The 17,364-nt window shown below is 41.8% G+C and overlaps 1 protein-coding gene across 4 annotated transcripts in view; it reads left to right on the top strand.

Annotated features, from left to right (window-relative positions):
* Positions 1 to 17,364, top strand: part of LOC121287415 (eyes absent homolog 2-like) — a 262,276-nt gene that overhangs the window by 202,999 nt on the left and 41,913 nt on the right. The window lies entirely within an intron of this gene.

Here is a 17,364-nt window from a genome sequence, read left to right as displayed (position 1 = left end):
GTGGCCTGGGCCCCTCACCAATTCTGGCGGGTGCAGGCCTAGCAGCTACTACAGCTCCCCCAGTGGTGCTGACAGCAGTGAGGAACTGTCTCTGTTTGGATGGCAGCTCTCGGAGGGTGGGATTTCTGTCCCTTGGGGTCCTTAATCCCGGGGAAGGCCCACCACTGGCCGCTTAAGTGCCTTTCTGGTAGTTGATATGGAAGGCCTTACCCAAAGGAGGCAATCTGCAGCTAGCAAGCATGACTCCCATCACCTGGATTAAGTTCCATCCACAGAATGCAAAATTGAAATAGATTATAGCTGACATTCTGTAAAATCAAGTACAATGTTTTTAGCTGCTAAACTTAAGAAAAAGGCCTCAAATAGGGCTAAGTATTGGGTTTGAATCAATGAGATGTGAGAGCAGAATAAGCAAGCCATTTCTATCCTCATTAGGGAAAAAGGAAGCGGGGGAGAATATTGTCAATTTCTAAATTTAATAGAAATTCATAAAAAAATTGCACTGGTTTAATTCCCACCTTTGTGGCCTAAACAATGCTAATGTGCAAGAGATACCTGTGTAGTCCTTCATCCAGCATTGCTAGACTGTTTGCAGGTACTATAATTATAACGTTAAAAGCCATGATATAGAGAAGGCAGCCTATTCACCCAATAATCCACTTGTTTTCTCCAAATTATCAGGTCATCCTATTTAAATTGTGTCTAGGCCCAATTGGCAATTCTTCCACCCCACCACTCCCATCGCTAGTCTGCATTGGGAACCTTATTTGCACTATAAAGGGCATGGACAGCCGCCAATATTATGAAAATTCCCTTGATCCTGGAATTTGGCACAAGATGAAGGCACATCCATAGGGTGGGTGGATGTTGTGCAATCCCCCAGATCTGCCCGCCCACTAAAGGACTCTCCTGGATACTTTACCTCAGAGGGGAACAAACCTGGATGAACTAAATTACCCAGTAACCCCTTGATTCTATCACCATTGCCTCTATTCCACCCACCCCTGTATCCTCTTTTTCCTGCCAATTTTCCACCCCACCATGTTCCTTTCATTTCTCTGGTGTACAGTTCCATGAGCATCAATTAGCATCGAGTACCTAACCCCATTGGCCATTCTTCCTGTAAACCAGGACCGTCAATATTGACAAGATATTCAACTGTGGAGTGCCTCACAGCTGATCCTGGTTTGGTCCTTATTCTGCAACCACAAGCATATTCTTCCAATCATCACAGTCATCAGATGCTGTGACCTTGACTGATTTTTCTCATCAAAAGCAATAAAGCCAATCATGATGCCTCCTTCTGAAATCAGAAAATTTAGCACAGCTTAGGGATTGAACTTTGACCCTTTCTTGTCTGTATGACTCAGTGGTTTAGCTCAACTTAACCAATGAGAAAGCTACATTTCTTTTTCAATGTTTTGAGTTTTTTCCACCATTTCAACAGTCCTTACTTTAAGGTAATTACTCACGTTGGAATGTGGATCCACAAGAATCAGGATCCAGCACCTTACCCACGTGCCCATTTATATGATAAGGGAATGAATGTCAGCAAGCTGGTTGCTGGAGGACATCACTCTGTCCTCATCCAGTAACTCCACAAACACAGTTTTCAGCAGGAAACTTTTACAATCGAAAATGCTAACTGATGTTTGCCCTCCCTACCCAAGGAACAGCGAGGACAATTTTCACATCTTCACTGCTATGCCACCTGAGATCAGATTGAGCATAAACTGGGAGTTTATATTTAAAACCTTCTCAGCCTAAATGAGTCATTACCACATTAAGCAATGAAGCATCAAGGACACCTCTTCATGTGCTTCCAAGCTGATTTACACTGATATCCTTTTTCACCAAGTCTATGTCAGTCTGCTCAGTAGTGTTAACCCAAGGTGTAGCATACTGTACGTGAAAACAGTTACAAGAATTCAATCAAATTCAGATATTTCCAAAATGGAGAAACTGGAATAAGAATCACGGAGAAAGAACTTTATACCCCAGTTCACCGCTGGGGTAATGCCACACATTAGACAACTCTAGCTCCATTTGAAAGCACATGTGCCACTTTGCAGATGGGAAAATTCTACTGATCAGTCCGTATCCGAATTTCCTGGTCACTCCTGTATTGCAATGTGGAACACTCTAATAATGTTTATAAGGTTTAATGAGGAGGCTCTCCTTATGTTACACAGGCCAGGATTTCCCAGTCGGCGAGCGGGCCCCGCCCCTCTGTTCGCCGACGTGTAAGATGACGTGGGATGGCGGAATTCCCGACATCACCCCGCCCCATTTCAATTTTCAGGTAGGCGGGGGCTCAGCAGAATCAGCTGTCCGCCCACCGACCTATCAATGGCCAATTGAGGCCATCATTGAAGTAATTAGTGGACCTGCCCGTCCAACCTTAAGGTTGGTGGGCAGGCCGGAAGCCCTGGCGGGTATTAGAAAAAGCATGAAACCTCAATCATCGGGGGGGGATGCGGTTCCATGTAGGTTTTAAAAAATGTAATAAAAGCGTCTTTGAAAGTGATGGACATGGGGGACATGTCGGGGAATTTTTATTTTCAATTTTTAAGATTTCTTAGTGTGGAGCCGATCTCCCTGGGGCAGCACTTAGACTCAGGGAGATGAGTGCACTCTTTTGTGCACATGTGCGAAAGAGCGCACTCTCGACTCAGGGGATCCCCTGCCCCCGTCTGTACAGGAAGCGCATTGTGTTTCCTGGTGGACGTCACGCTGGGCGGGCCTTAATTGGCCTGCCCATGTAAAAAGGCGGCGCGCCTCCACGCGCCTGCTCCTAAACATCCCTCCCTACAGGGGGAAAATTCTACCCATAGAATTACATAGAACTTCATTTGGCCCAAATAGTCTGTGCTGGTATTTAAGTGCCACATATCCTCCTTCCACCTTACTTGATCTAACCCTATCTTCAGATCCTTCTATTCCTTCCTCTCTCACATATGTATCTAGCTTCTCCTTAAAAGTATCTTTACTATTTGCCTCAACTACATCCATTTGGTAGAAGTTCCACATTCTAACAACTCTCTGGATAAAGATGTTTCTCCTGAACTCCTTACTGGATTTATTAGTGACTGTCTTATATTTATGATCCTTGCTTTTGGACTCCCCCCATACTTGGAAACATCTTCTCTGTCTATCCTATCAAGTCCCCTCAAAATTTTAAAGATCTCTGTTAAGTCATACTTCAACCTTCTCTTTCCTAGAAAAGAGCCCAACTCTTCAGTCTTTTCTGATCTTTAAAACCTCTCAGTTCTTGTATAATCATTGTAAGTCTTTTTGTACTTTCTCCAGTGTCTCTATATCAGTTTTGCAGATACCAGCACTGCACACAGTACAGTTAAACAGGAGATGCATTGTAGGCTGTTCAGAATCAGAATGATTAGTTGAGCTGTAAACATTCCCTGCAGGATGGTCGCTACACCACAAAGTCCTCACTAGTTCACACTGCAGTAACAATGTTCAACTCCATGGACTAATTACAGTCTTTTTAAACACAGGCCCCTTAGCCACAAGAATCTCTGCACAACTAAACCTCTCCACTTTTCTCTTTGCACCTTTTAATTAAAAGAGAAAGCTTTCTGGGTGCTGAATACCTTTGAAGGGTTTGCTATAGAAAACTAAAGCAATTTCCAAGCTCGGGAACCTTTTATTTACGATGAATGTGGGGGACAAACAACAGTCAGGCTCAGCCTCCTATGTGCATTTCTATAATCCACATAATTTCGCCTATTGCACATCAAATGACAAGGCTTGAGGACTTGGCACCTTCTAACTTTTGTGATAGTCATACCCTGAACAATAGGCTCATTGGTTTGTCTGGGGATGTTTTGAATTCCCAGAACCGGTTGTTGCCATGTCACTCGGCCAAGTTTATGGCAGCTGAACAGTTGATACATATTTCAGTCCGATGTTAACTGACATGCTGCCAAACGTTTAATTCCTTGGAGCATTCCCTCTGTAACAAGCCTTTTTTAAGTCTAACTGAGAAGGATAAAGAGAAAATATCATTCTTTTTGGCATTTGGAAGATTAATGATCAAGTATTGAATATTAACAATCTCACCTACAAGCGCAAGCATTAAAAACGTTTTGGTCAGATTACCAAATCCGACAAAAAAATGTACCATAAAACCCAACCCAAAATATTGTAACTGTTGTAAAAATTACTGAAAGAATGGCAAGTATGGAAACCATGCATAACCTAGCAAATTGTTATGAAGTACAACAAAATGCTAAGAATTTCTACTGCTGATCTGTCCAATCAAAAAGTTTTGAAGCAAACGTCAAAGCGAATGTAACATTAGATTAGCTTGAGATGGCATCTATTTGATAGAAGCTTCAATTGTCCACCGTGAGGAGACCTGATAGCTGTAATATTAGAATGATGGGATCCTGCTCAGGCAACCCAAGTTCCAATTAAAGTCTCAACAAATATTTAAGCTTTGAAAACACTTAGGCTGAACTAGATTCTGCCAATGACTGAGTTTGTTTTGTCTATAAAAAAAACTCCAGGGAGGTGGCGGGTCCCATCTGAGAAGAGGAAGAGGCTGTAGTGATATGAAGAAGAGTCTTTTCCTTTGAGGAGTAAGTGCTGCCCATGGAGTTATTTACTGAGCGATCTTCCTTAATGACAAGTATTGACAGGGATGCATTAATGTGCATGAAGAGAAAATGGAAAAAAAATAGCAAAGAAAGTATAATCATTGTAATAAAATAATTCCAGTTGGTAAAGCACCACAATATCAAATGAATGCAGTTTTGTCCAGGAGCTTTTTGTTTACTGATCCATATTGCTGATTGTGAACTGAAATAAATAGATAAATTTTTATAAAAGTTTACCAAGATTCTCACAAGGGCTTCTCACAGACAGCAAAATTATTGTTTTCACATCAGTTTGGTCCAGCTTACATTCACCTGCCCAACCGGATACTGTCTCTTAACGTTACCAAATCCTTTTTAACCTTCCTTTGTAAACACTAAGTTGAGCCACCTGACACCACAGGTCAGACCATACAGTTCAACAGTGACCCATAGCCAGCCTGTGAATGGCCCCTCCAGTTTCCCATGTCTCTAAAGCTTCCAAGCCATCAGCACAAGTCGGCGTCTTTCTGGCACCAGCAACCACTTGGATACTAATGTTGGTAACAGACATTCTTAGCATACTTCTAGTCAGAGCCATCCTTTTCTGAAGAAGCCATGAAGATCATTATTCATGTCTTGTCAGAGAAAAGCTTCAAGTTTGGAAACTTTCCACTGGTTCCAGTGAAATGCTCCAAAGTAAGTCAGGGTTAGCTATGGCAAACAGCATTAAGGGTGCTGAACAGTCTTGCACTGTTATGTTGCTGTCCATAATTTATTTCACTACTTCACAACTTTCCCTCAAAACAAAAAATAAACAGATGTAATATTGAGGGGGTGAGGGGGCACGAGAAAGAAAGCCTTGTATTTATATTGTGCCTTTCACAACCTCAGGATGTCCCAAAGCACTTTACAGCCAAATACTTACTTTAGAAGTATTGTCACTGTTGTAATGTTAGATAACAGTATCAAGCTGTACACCAGGAAGCCATCATAAGGTTTCAGAGGGGCTCCTGATGTCAGTGTTTACCGCATTAGCAGCAAAAAAATACATGATGTGCAACAAGAACAGAACAAAGCCTTCTTTCGAGTATTCTCTCGAGTTGGATCTTTAGCCATGGCTGGTGTAAGTTGCTCTTTACTCAAAAAGGCTATAATCTGTCAATCTTGCTGGCTAGCATGATCCAAAGTAAAGTTCTTATGTATCAGGGTGGAATGATTAGTGCTTCTTGCTAGTGACCTATTTGTAGACTATTGCTGAGTTTAATGACAGTGGAGATATTCAAAATATTTACCTCATACAAATCTTTGTTTTGGCATTTAAAGAAAAGTAGTTAAAGGAATTGAGAGTCAGGACTTTCAGTTGGAATAGGAGATTTATGTGGAAACTAGGGCCTTGAAATGACTGTGTGCTGTAACCTATTTATAATAAGTTAATGTCCTGTTAAAGCAACAAGCTTTTCTTATGCTTATATTGTACATGATAATTTAAATTAATATTTTTCTCAAAGCTTTGATGAATATATTTCTTCTGCATACATCAATGAAAACAGTGCTGCCTGATAAAATCCAAAGCCACAAACACTAAGGCACAGATAGACGCTCAGAGTAAATGAGGCATTAACAGATGTCAAGCTAAAAATATACTTATGGAAAAGACTGGACACCCCACTGATGCAACGCACAGAACACACTGGGCATCCCACAGACGCCTAGCTAAATATATGCTCTTGGAATAGACTGGGCATCCCACAGATGCAAGACATCGAATACACTGGGCATCCCACAGATGCCAAGTTAAATATATGCCAGTGGAATAGAGTAGTCAGGGATAAAGCTAAAAATATTCCTAAATAGTCTTGTAAACACAGCACAAAGTTAAAGAGAATCCCTTAAAATTGACTGGGGGTCCTATGTGTCAGGCTCAGAAATTCTGAAATCAAACTGTATTCCATGTATGGACATGTGTTTTCTCCCTCCCTTCCCAAACTCATAACCAAAGCCAGTAATTCAACCTGGTATTGATCATGGACATTAGCTGTCCTCTGGCCTTTTTTACCAAGTTGTCTGATTTCAACTAGGAGCCTGGACAGTGAAGGTTGGCAAGTTAGTTCAACCATAACTCTCACAGCCAAAATCAATTATATGCTTCCATGGCATCCATGCACATGAACTTATTCAGCAACAGGCAGGGCTGGGAACCATGGCTGTATTTTTCCCCTTTAGCATGGATTCTAAAGGTCAATTGTAGCGAGTCCTTGGCTGACATCTTAAGTGAGATCAATTAACTTAGCAATGATCATGGATCAAACCTGAAATCTTGCCTTGTCAGACTTGATGCAGCATGAAATCCTTTAGAATATATGTTTTAAAAGCATCAAAATATGGACAAACCAGTAACATGGCTCCAAATGGATAGTATTCTTAATATTGCTGAGAAAAGAGACATGCTGTAAAAGCTTTAAATCTTGTACTCATCAGGATAGGTACAAGAATGCCATTTTTTTTTAAAAAGGCAGCATTTGCTGAATAATCCCGAGTGTGCTAAGAATTATACTAACAACCAATCTAAGATTATCAGTCAGGCTCGCAATGTGACTCACTTACATTTGCTAGGGATCTGTCCTCTGCAAGCAAACGGAATATGTCCAGAAATTGCACTTTTCTTGAACAAACACAAGCATGGGGGCCAATACCTCCCTGGTGCATTCACTGTGGCAACATCTTGACCAATCAGAGCCGATTAGGCAACCAATCATTCGCCCTTTTCTCATTCAGGATAAATTGTTGTTCCCTTTGAAATCTGGTTTTCTTGTGTCTGTCCTGATGAGTGCAAGATAAAAAAAACTTTGACGGCATGTCTATTTTTTCCACATACTCAAGTTCTTTACTATCAAGTGAGAATTCTCATTGTTAATACTCTCTTTCAAGACTCCCTCTTTCAATCCGGAGGATAGATAATAGATAAAAATTTTCATCTATTCAGTTAGCAATGGTAAAAAACATCTTTCAGGCTGAAGTCAGCTTCACAGACTAGTGACCAGTTTATTTTCAGGTAACTTAGAATCTAGCTATGGACCCTATTTGCAATCTATATTCAGGTAATTGGTACAGTAGATAGCACAAGAGACAAAGGAGTAATATACAGGTCAGGAGAAACTTCTTGACCCAAAGGGTGGTCAGAATGTGGAACTCACTATCACATGGGGTAGTTGAAGTAATTAGTTTAGATGCATTTAAGGTAAAGCTTAATTAGGGAGAAAATAATGAAAGGTTAAAAGGTTATGCTGATAGGGTTAGATGAAGAGGGGTGGGAGAAGGCTTGAGTGCAAAAAAAGCAGAATCGAATGTTCCGTTTTCAGTACTGTACATTCTAGGCATGATCCCTCAGTTCAACATCTGTTGGAAAGATGTGATTGAAATCAATCATCAAAGAGAGAGGACCCAATTTTAACTTTCTCCTCCCAGCAAAAATCAGACAGGTAGACAGTTATAACGGAGTAGTGGATTAAACCAGGTTGGGCTGATAAAGGAATGGGTAACTGTAATTTTAAATTGTGGGTGACAAGGACACCCACCCAAAACTAACAGGGTCGTCTTTAAAAGTGAAGCTCAGGCTCCAATGTAGTCACTGGGGTCTGGTCTGCCATTGTAAGCCAAAGCCTGAGTAGAGGCTGCCAAGACCACAGCGGTGGCCAGCAGAGGAGCAAGAAGGCAACTTTTTATTTTATTTTTTTGTTTCCTTGTGAGCCTTGAGGAGTAGGCCTGCTCTTCTGGGCCTCACATGAAAACCTTAGGCCCCTCTAGTCCTAGTCTTCCCATTGTAGAATGTTGTGCTGGAGACCATATCTCTGAGTCCTTAGTGGTAGCCAAGCCTGTTTGCTGTCATTCCTGCATGGGTACGTCACTCATTTTGCTGTTTATTAGTGACTTGGATGAAGGAATAGAAAGTTATACATCTAAGTTTGCAGATGACACTCGCTTTGGAAGCACAGTGAGTATCATAGATAGGAACAGGACTTTATTTACATCAGGATATAAACAAATAAGGTGAGTTTGCAAAACTGTGGCAGATGCAGTTCAATGTGAGGAATTGTGAAATCATATACTTTAGATGTAAGAAAAAAGTCAGAAGTATTTTCTTAATGGCGAGATACCAGGAGCTATGCAGACATAGAGGGATTTAGATGTCATAAGAACATAAGAAGTAGGAACAGGAGTAGACCATTTGGCCCCTCGAGCCCACTCCACCATGATCATGGCTGATCTTCTTGTGTTTCAAATTCCACATTCCCATCTACCCCCCGCCTACCTGTGCCTTAAAAACATTCAATGACCACACCTCCACCACCTTATAAGGCAGAGAGTTCCAAAGTCACACAATCCTCAGAGAAAAATTTCTCTTCATTTCTGGCCTAAAAGGGTGATCCCCTAATTTCAAAACAGCGCCCCCTAGTTCTGAACTCACCCACAAGAGGAAACATCCTTTCCACATCCACCTTGTCAAGGTCGTTCAGGATCTTGTATACTTCAATCAAATCACCCCTCACTCTTCTGAACTTCAGTGGATACAAGCCCAGTCTGTTCAACCTTTCCTCATAAGGCAACCCACTCATTCCAGGTATCAGGAATCAAATATGCCCCTGTACACAAATCACTGAAAGTTAGCACGCAGGTATAAAACCTAAAAGTTAATGGAATTGTGGCTGTTATTGTAATGAAATTGGAATTCAAAAGTGAGGAAGTGGTTTTTTATAGTATATGGAGCCATGGTCAGACCACATCTGAAGTATTGTGTTCAGTTTTGGACACTGAGCTTTAGTAATGAAATATAAACAGAAAATTTTGGAAAGATTCAGCAGGTATGGCAGCATCTGTGAATAGAGAAACAGAGTTAACACTTCAGTTCAATGACCTTTTCAATTTGCAGACTTGAAACATTAACTCTGCTTCTCTCTCCACAGAAGCTGCCAGGTCTGCTGAGTACTTCCAAAACGTTCTGCTTTTAATTTCAGATTTCCAGCATCTGCAGTATTTTGCTTTTGCGTTTAATAATGATATAGTTGCCTAGGAAGGGGTACCGCACAGAGTCACCAGAGTAATGCCAGAGCCTAAAGATTTGAATCATAAGGGCATGTTGCATGAACATGTCTTGTATTCCCTTGAGGACTGATCTAATCAAAATCTTTAAATAATAGAGATTGGGTAGGATAAGTATAAAGGAACCATTTTCTCTGGTGGGGGGAATTCAGAACAAGGGGGCATAATCTTTAAATAGGAATTCCACCATTTAGGAGTGAAATCAGGGAGTACTTTTTCATACAAAGGGTAGAGGAAATGAGAAACTCTTTTTCCCCAAAAGGCAGTGATGCTGGATCAATTAACATTTTCAAGACTAAGAGAGAATATGGAGTAAAAGTAGGCAAGTGGAGTGAGGTGCAGATCAGCCATGATCTAATTGAATGGCAGAACATACTTGAGGAGCTGACTGGCCTACTTCTGCTCCTTCGTGGCTCACCCCAACATTAGGTACTTAAATTTGGCAGATTTCCCATATAGTGAGAATGAAATACTGACTGCAGCATTCCCTGAAATCATATTAATTTGGATGAATGCAAAAATAAATTTAAAACTTGTCAACACCTAATCCGTCCATTCTCGAGATCTTCAAGAAAAGTGTCCCAGTGAGAGGAGTTTAAAGAGAGCCCTGTGTTCTATCAAATATAGTGTGATGAGGCTCAAAGTACTCCATTGTGTTTATGGTGTACTATGTGTAGGGGAGTGTACTCTATTAAAATTAGACCTGTATTCAATGTGGGTTTAATTGGATGCGAGTCAACCAGAGGTTAGGCAGGGATTAGTGCATTGCTGTGGGCCCTTTGAGATAATCGAGATGCTGTCGTTTGCAGTTAGAATACAAAGCATGTTCCTTGCAAGGTAGAAACTGACAGCAATAGTTTAATTACTTGGAAACGGTTATCACAGAGACACGCCAGTCTATTCAACTGCAGTTACTCACACAAAGAAAAACTTAGCAGTGCCTGTTGAATCCTGCAATTATGTTGCAAGGCTTTAAAAACTAAAACTTACTTCAGGAAAATAAAGATCTCCGCAATTAGATACGTGTTTAAAAAGACTGGCACGTAATTGTGTCATTAAAAAATACAGAAAATGACAGAAACACACAGCAGGTCAAGCAGCATCTGTAGAGAGAGGAAGGTAGAATTAACATTTCAGGTCAATGACCTTGTCAGATTGGAAAGTACAGTACCTACAGCATTTTGTTTTTTGCGTTTATTGTTAAATCGTGCACCTTATTTATGGGGCATACTTGTGTGCCTAAAATCCTAGTTTATCAGGTTTATTTCACATTGTTCAGCATTAATTCAGAATCGAGTGTTATTGTCCGCAGGCTTGCTATATTGTTCATCTACATGTTCACTGCTTCACACCCTTAAGACACTGCATTAGTTACTTATTCAGTGTCTTGAAATGCTTAATTTAAATAGATTTTTTGTTTACATCGTTCCACCACATACTAGGGAAGTTTCAAGTGGCTCAAACATAGTTATACACAAGGAATCATACCTTATAGACAATATCCCAGACACCACTATCAACATCCATGGTTATTTCCTGCCTCACCAGCAGGTCAGACCCAGCAGAAGTAGCAGCACAGTGGTATACAGATGGGAAGGAGTTTCTCTGGACGTCATCAACATTGACTTTGGATGCCTCATGGCAACAGATCAAGTATAGGCAAGGAAACCTCCAGCTCAATACCACCTACCGCCCTCCCTCAGCTGATGAATCAGTGCTCTGCCATGTTGAACATGTTGGAGGAAGCACTGAGGATGGCTAGGGCACAAAATGAGTGGGGGACTTCAATGTCCATCACCAAGAGTGACTTGGTAGCACCGCTATTGACTGAGCTGGCCAAGTCCTAAGGACGTTGCTGCAAGACTGTGTCTATGGCAGGTGGTGAAGGAGCCAAGAAGAGGGAAAAGTATACTTGGCCTCACCCTTACCAATCCAACTGTCTGAGATGCATCTGACCATGACAGTATCAGTAGCAGTGAACACCCCACCATCCCGGTGGAGACAAAGTCCCATCCTCACATCGAAGATACCCTCCATCATGATGTGTGGCATGACCACCATGCTAAATGGGATAGATTTCAAACAGATCTCGCAAATCAAAACTGGGCATCCATGAGGCTCTGTGGGCAATCAGCAACAGCAGAATTGTACTGAACACAACCTGTAACTTCATGTCCCGGCATATCCCCCACTCTACCATTACCATCAAGCCGGGGGATCAACCCTGGTTCACTGAAGAGTGCAGGAGGGCATGCCAGGAACAGCACAAGACATACCCAAAAATGAGGTGTCAACCTGGAAAAGCTACAACTCAGGACTACCTGCATGCCAAACAGCAGATCAGCATGCAATAGACAGAGCTAATCGATTCCACAACCAATAGATCAGATCTAAATTCTACAGGCCTGCCACATCCTGTCATGAATTTTGGTGGACAATTAACAACTCACTGGAGGAGGAGGCTCCACAAATATCCCCATCCTCAATGATGGGAAAGCCCAGCACATCAGTACAAAAGTTAAGACTAAAGCATTTGCTACAATCTTCAGCCAGAAGTATTGAGTGGATGATTTTTCTTGGCTTCCTCCTGAGGTCCCCAGCATTACAGATGCCAGTTTTTAGCCAATTCGATTCACTCCATGTGATATCAAGAAACGGCTGAAGGCACTGAATACTGCAAAGGCTTTGGGCCCTGAATATTCTGGCAACAGTACTGAAGATTTGTCCCGATCCAAGCTGTTCCAGTACAGCTACAACACTGGCATCTACCCAGAAAATTGTGGAATTTGGAAAATTGCCCAGGTATGTCCTATCCACAAAAAACAGGACAAATCCAACCCAGCCAATTACTGCCCCATCAGTTTACTTTCGGTCATCAACAAAGTGCTGGAAGGTCAACAATGCTGTCAAGTGGCACGTGCTCAGGAATAACCTGCTCACTGATGCTTAATTTGGGTTCTGCCAGGGCCACTCAGTTCCAACAACACTCAAGAAGCTTGACACCATCCAGGACCAAGCAGCCCACTTGATTGGCACCCCATCCACCATCTTAAACACTCACTCCTTCCAACACCGACGCACAGTTGCAGCATGGTGTACTATATACAAGATGCACTGTAGCAACTCAGCAAGGCTCCTTCAACAGTACCTTCCAAATCATGGATTTGGAAGGACAAGGGCAGCAGGCGCATGGAACACCACCACCTGGGAGTTTCCCTCCAAGCCACACACTATCCTGACTCGGAAATATATTGCCATTCCTTCATTATCGTAGGGTGAGAATCCTGGAATTCCCTTCCTAACAGCACTGTGGGTGTACCTGCACCAGATGGCCTTCATCAATTCAAGAAGGCCACTCATCACCATTTTCTCAAGGGCATTTAGGGATGGGTAATAAATGCTGACCTGCCCAGTGATGCCCAAACCCTGTGAAATAATTTTTAAAAAGTGGCCCTTAATCGAATGCCTTTTGGAAATCAAATACAGTACTAGTAGCCCTTTATCCACCCTGCTTGTTACGTCCTCAAAGAACTCTAATAAATTTGTCAAACATGATTTCTGGTTCACTAAATCATATTAACTCTGCTTGACTGTATTATGATTTTCTAAATATTATGCTACAACTTCCTTAATAATAGATTCTAGTATTTTCCTGATGACATATGTTAGACTAACTGGCCTATAGCTTCCTGCTTTCTATCTCCTTCCTTTCTTGAATATTGGTGTTACGTTTGCTGTTTTCCAATCCACTGCACCTTTGCAGAATCTAGGAAATTTTGGAAGATTGTAACCAATGCATCCATTATTTCTGCAGTCACTTCCCTTAACACTCTAGGTCACAGGCCATTAGGTCCTGGGGACTTGTCAACCTTTAGTCCTATGAATTTTTCATTACTTTTTCTCAAGTGATTCTGATTGTTTTAAATTCCTCCCTCCCTTTTGCCCACTGCTTTTCTACTATTCTTGAGATGCTTTTTGTGTCTTCTATTGTGAAGACAGATACAAAACACATTCATAGTCTCTGCCATTTCCCTATCCCATTATTAATTCCCCAGTCTCACCCTCCAAGGGACCAATGCTTATTTTATCTACTATTTTCCTTCTTACATACTTACAGAATGTTTTACTGTCTGTTTTTATATTTCTTGCTAGCTTGCTCAAACTCCAATTTCTCCCTCTTCATTATTTTTTTTTTGGTCATCCTTTGCTGGTTTCTAAAATTTTCCTAATCTCCTGGCTACCACTAATCTTTGCAGCACTGGACATCTTTTCTTTCAATCTGATACCATCCTTAACTTCCTTAGCCACAGGTGGTGCATCCTTCTCCTAGACTTTGTCTTTCTCAATGGAATATATCTTTATTGAGAGTCGTGCAATGTCTCTTTAAATGTCTGCCATTGCATATCTTTCGTCTAATCTTTGAACCTATTTTCCTATGCCACTTTAACCAACTCTGGGCTGAATTTTGCCGTCGGCGAGCAGGGGCCAGGGCTCGCTCGCCAACACGTACAATGACGCGGGATGACTTTAGGGGGATCCCCCCACGTCATCCCGCCCCATTAAAATCTTCAGGAAGGCGGGGGCACAGCACAGCAAAACCAATTGAGGCCATTGACAGGATCATTAAAACAATTAAAGGACCTGTCTGTCCGACCTTAAGGTTGGTGGGCAGGCTGGGAGCCCCGGCGGGGAATAAAAAAAACATGAAACCTCATCCACCAGCGGGATGAGGTTTCGTGTAAGGATTTTAAAAGTTTAATAAGGTTTTAGTGTAAATTATGAACATGTCCCATCTCATGTGACATTGCAGCACTTTTATTACAATTTACATTATGTCTTGATTTATACTCTGTCCTACAGTGTAGCTACTGTCAGAGGGCCTATAAGCCACTCCCACCAGTGACTTCTTTCCTTTGCTATTTCTTTTCTCCACCAAACTGATTCTACACTTTGATTCCCCAGACCATAATCATTTCTCATGACTGTGCTGATCTTATCCTTTATTAACAGAGCTACCCCACCTCCTTTTCCTTTCTTCCTGTCCTTCCAAAATGTCAAATATCTTTGAATAATTGGGTACCAGCCATGGTCACTTTACAATGGCAATCATACCATACTCATTTTTATTTTGTTATCAATTCATCCATCTTATTATAAATGTTTCATGCATTCAGATAAAGAGCTCTTAATTCTTACTGTTTACCATTTTTCTCTGGTGCACTTCTATGTTTGTACGTGCTGTGCTTTCCTGTCACACTTGGCCATGTCACACCACCACCCTGCACTATTGCCTTGTCACATGAACCAACCAACTGTGAGCCATGCATTCAACTCTTATCTTATTTACCATATGCCAATTTGCTCATGGCTCAGGTAGTAATCCAGTGATTATTACCTTTGTGGTTTTGTATTTTGGTTTAGTCCCTAGTTGCTCATACTCCCTCAGCAAAACATCTTTCATAGTTCTACCTATGTCATGATTCCCAAGTGAACTATGGCAACTGGATCCCCCACCCCAACTCCAAGTTCCTTTCCAGGCCCAAGGAGATGTCCTTAACCCTGGCACCAGGCAGGCAACACAGCCTTCTGGACTTACACTCTCAGCTACAATGTCTATCCTTCTAACTATGTTGCCCCCCACTACAACAACATTATTTTTTGCTCATCACTTGAATGGCTCCCTGCACCACGGTGCTATGCTCAGTTTGCTCATTCCCCTACAATCCCTGCTCTCGTCCATAAAAGTTGCAAGAACATCGAACCTGTTGGACAATTGCCAGGGCTGAGGCACTTCCATTGTTACCTTCTGGATCCACATACCTGCTTCACTTGCAGTCACACCCTCCTGTCCCTGACCACTGACCAAATATGAAGAATATAGCCTAAGGGATGTGACTGCCACCTTGAACAAAACGTCCAAGTAATTTTCTCCCTCCCTGACACATTGCATTGACCAAAGTTCAGACTCCAGCTCATCAAATCTGAGAGAAAGTTTTTTGAGCTGCAGATACTTACTGCAGATGTGAATGCCATGGATCACATAGATGTCCGCTAGCTCACACTTGCTACAGTTACAACACATCACCTGCCCTGTCATCTTTACTTTGTTTCCATTTAACTAATTAAGTTTCAAGTTTAGAATATCACCCAATGATTATCCATAGATATATTGAGGGCTTTAACTCATTGCACTACAAGCTTAATGTAAAACTTATATTTCCCCAGTACCAGTTTAAATTAATGCCCCAGTTTAGAGAGAAACAAAACTTAAATCTCACCGATCACTTACATGCACACCTAATTAATACTCCAGGCTTCAGCTTTTGGGTCTCGCTGTCCCTAGCTTCCTCTCTCGGACCACTCCTTTTTGCGAAGGCCAGAACAGCACGTCCTCCCTTATGCACCAAATTCCCTCACTAACAGATTCCCGGGTTTAAGCACTCAGTCTCCAACTACCACCTCCTAAGGTCCCATTTAGAAAGCCTGATTCTGTTTCTAACAGCAAGCTGGTGTAACACAATCAAAATGGCTCCTGTCCTTTCAGGTCCTGTTCTTTTTCTGCCTCTCCCCTTTTCGAAGTCCTGCTTCTACCCACTCCCCACCAATGCTTTAAACAGTTTAGCAAGATGCAATATTAGACAATGGCTTCAGTCTCCCAAATATTTAAGTGGAAGAAATTTCTGTTCATCCAGAATTTGAAGCTGGACAAGCCATCTGATAATTTAAGGAGGGTGGGAAGTGGGGGGCGGTGGTGGGGGGTGGGGTGGTGTTGAGAGACAGATTCATTTTAAATAGACTCTGTAGACTGTTTGCTGTAGTTCACTGTTTAAATAGCATCTGTTTTCTAAGTGAATAGACTGCCAGTTTGCTGTAAAATACACTGTTTGCTGTTAGTCTTGTTCCACTTGCTTCTAGCTTATTGCTCACACTATTGTAGTCTTGTCTTACATCAGTAACATGTGTTACTTTATATTTTGATTGTTGAAATTTAGGGCTGAATTTTTTAGAATCTCATGCTGCCAGCTGGCATGCTGATTCCTTGGATCCATCCCACCCTTGGGCCATTTTCCCAGAGATGGATTGGGAGGTCAGAAGGCCTATGTACCCACAAGCGGCAGATAACCAATTCAACTAGTTCAATGCTAATTAAGGCCGATTGTTGGAGCCTCCAGGTCAGGTAACAGGGAAGCTGCCTGGAGGCGGCCTCCCATAAAATAGTTAAGAGTGAAAGCAAATCCATCTTGGGGGGTGCCCTCTCTCTCTCTCCCTTACCTTGAGAGGTTAGCTTCTGTTTCTTCTGAGCCGGTATGCCTCCCACTGACCCTCCAGCTTCGAGAGCCCGCGTGGTATCCTTGATTGGACATCAGGCCCACCCTCTGGCCACTAATTGGCCAGTTCAAGGAAAATCACAGATCAGTCACTGTTCCCTACAAAGTGTGGGCTTCTGAAACCACTTTGAGCCTTACGACAGGGTCTTGAAGACTGCAGGGAAAATCTTGCCCTTAGAATCATTACTAATATTTAATGTTGCATTCCTTGTACTGACATAAGAAAGAAGGAACTGAATATATATATATATATTATATATAAAACACTTTACATCCACGAAACGCTTTTCAACCAGCAACTTTAATATTTAAAGTGTAGTCACTGTACATAATAAGGTCCC

This window comes from Carcharodon carcharias, chromosome 14 (assembly GCF_017639515.1).
Source record: "Carcharodon carcharias isolate sCarCar2 chromosome 14, sCarCar2.pri, whole genome shotgun sequence".
Taxonomy (NCBI): domain Eukaryota; kingdom Metazoa; phylum Chordata; class Chondrichthyes; order Lamniformes; family Lamnidae; genus Carcharodon; species Carcharodon carcharias.
The sequence above is the reverse complement of the archived record's forward strand: the minus strand, read 5'-3'. Positions and strand labels throughout refer to the sequence as shown.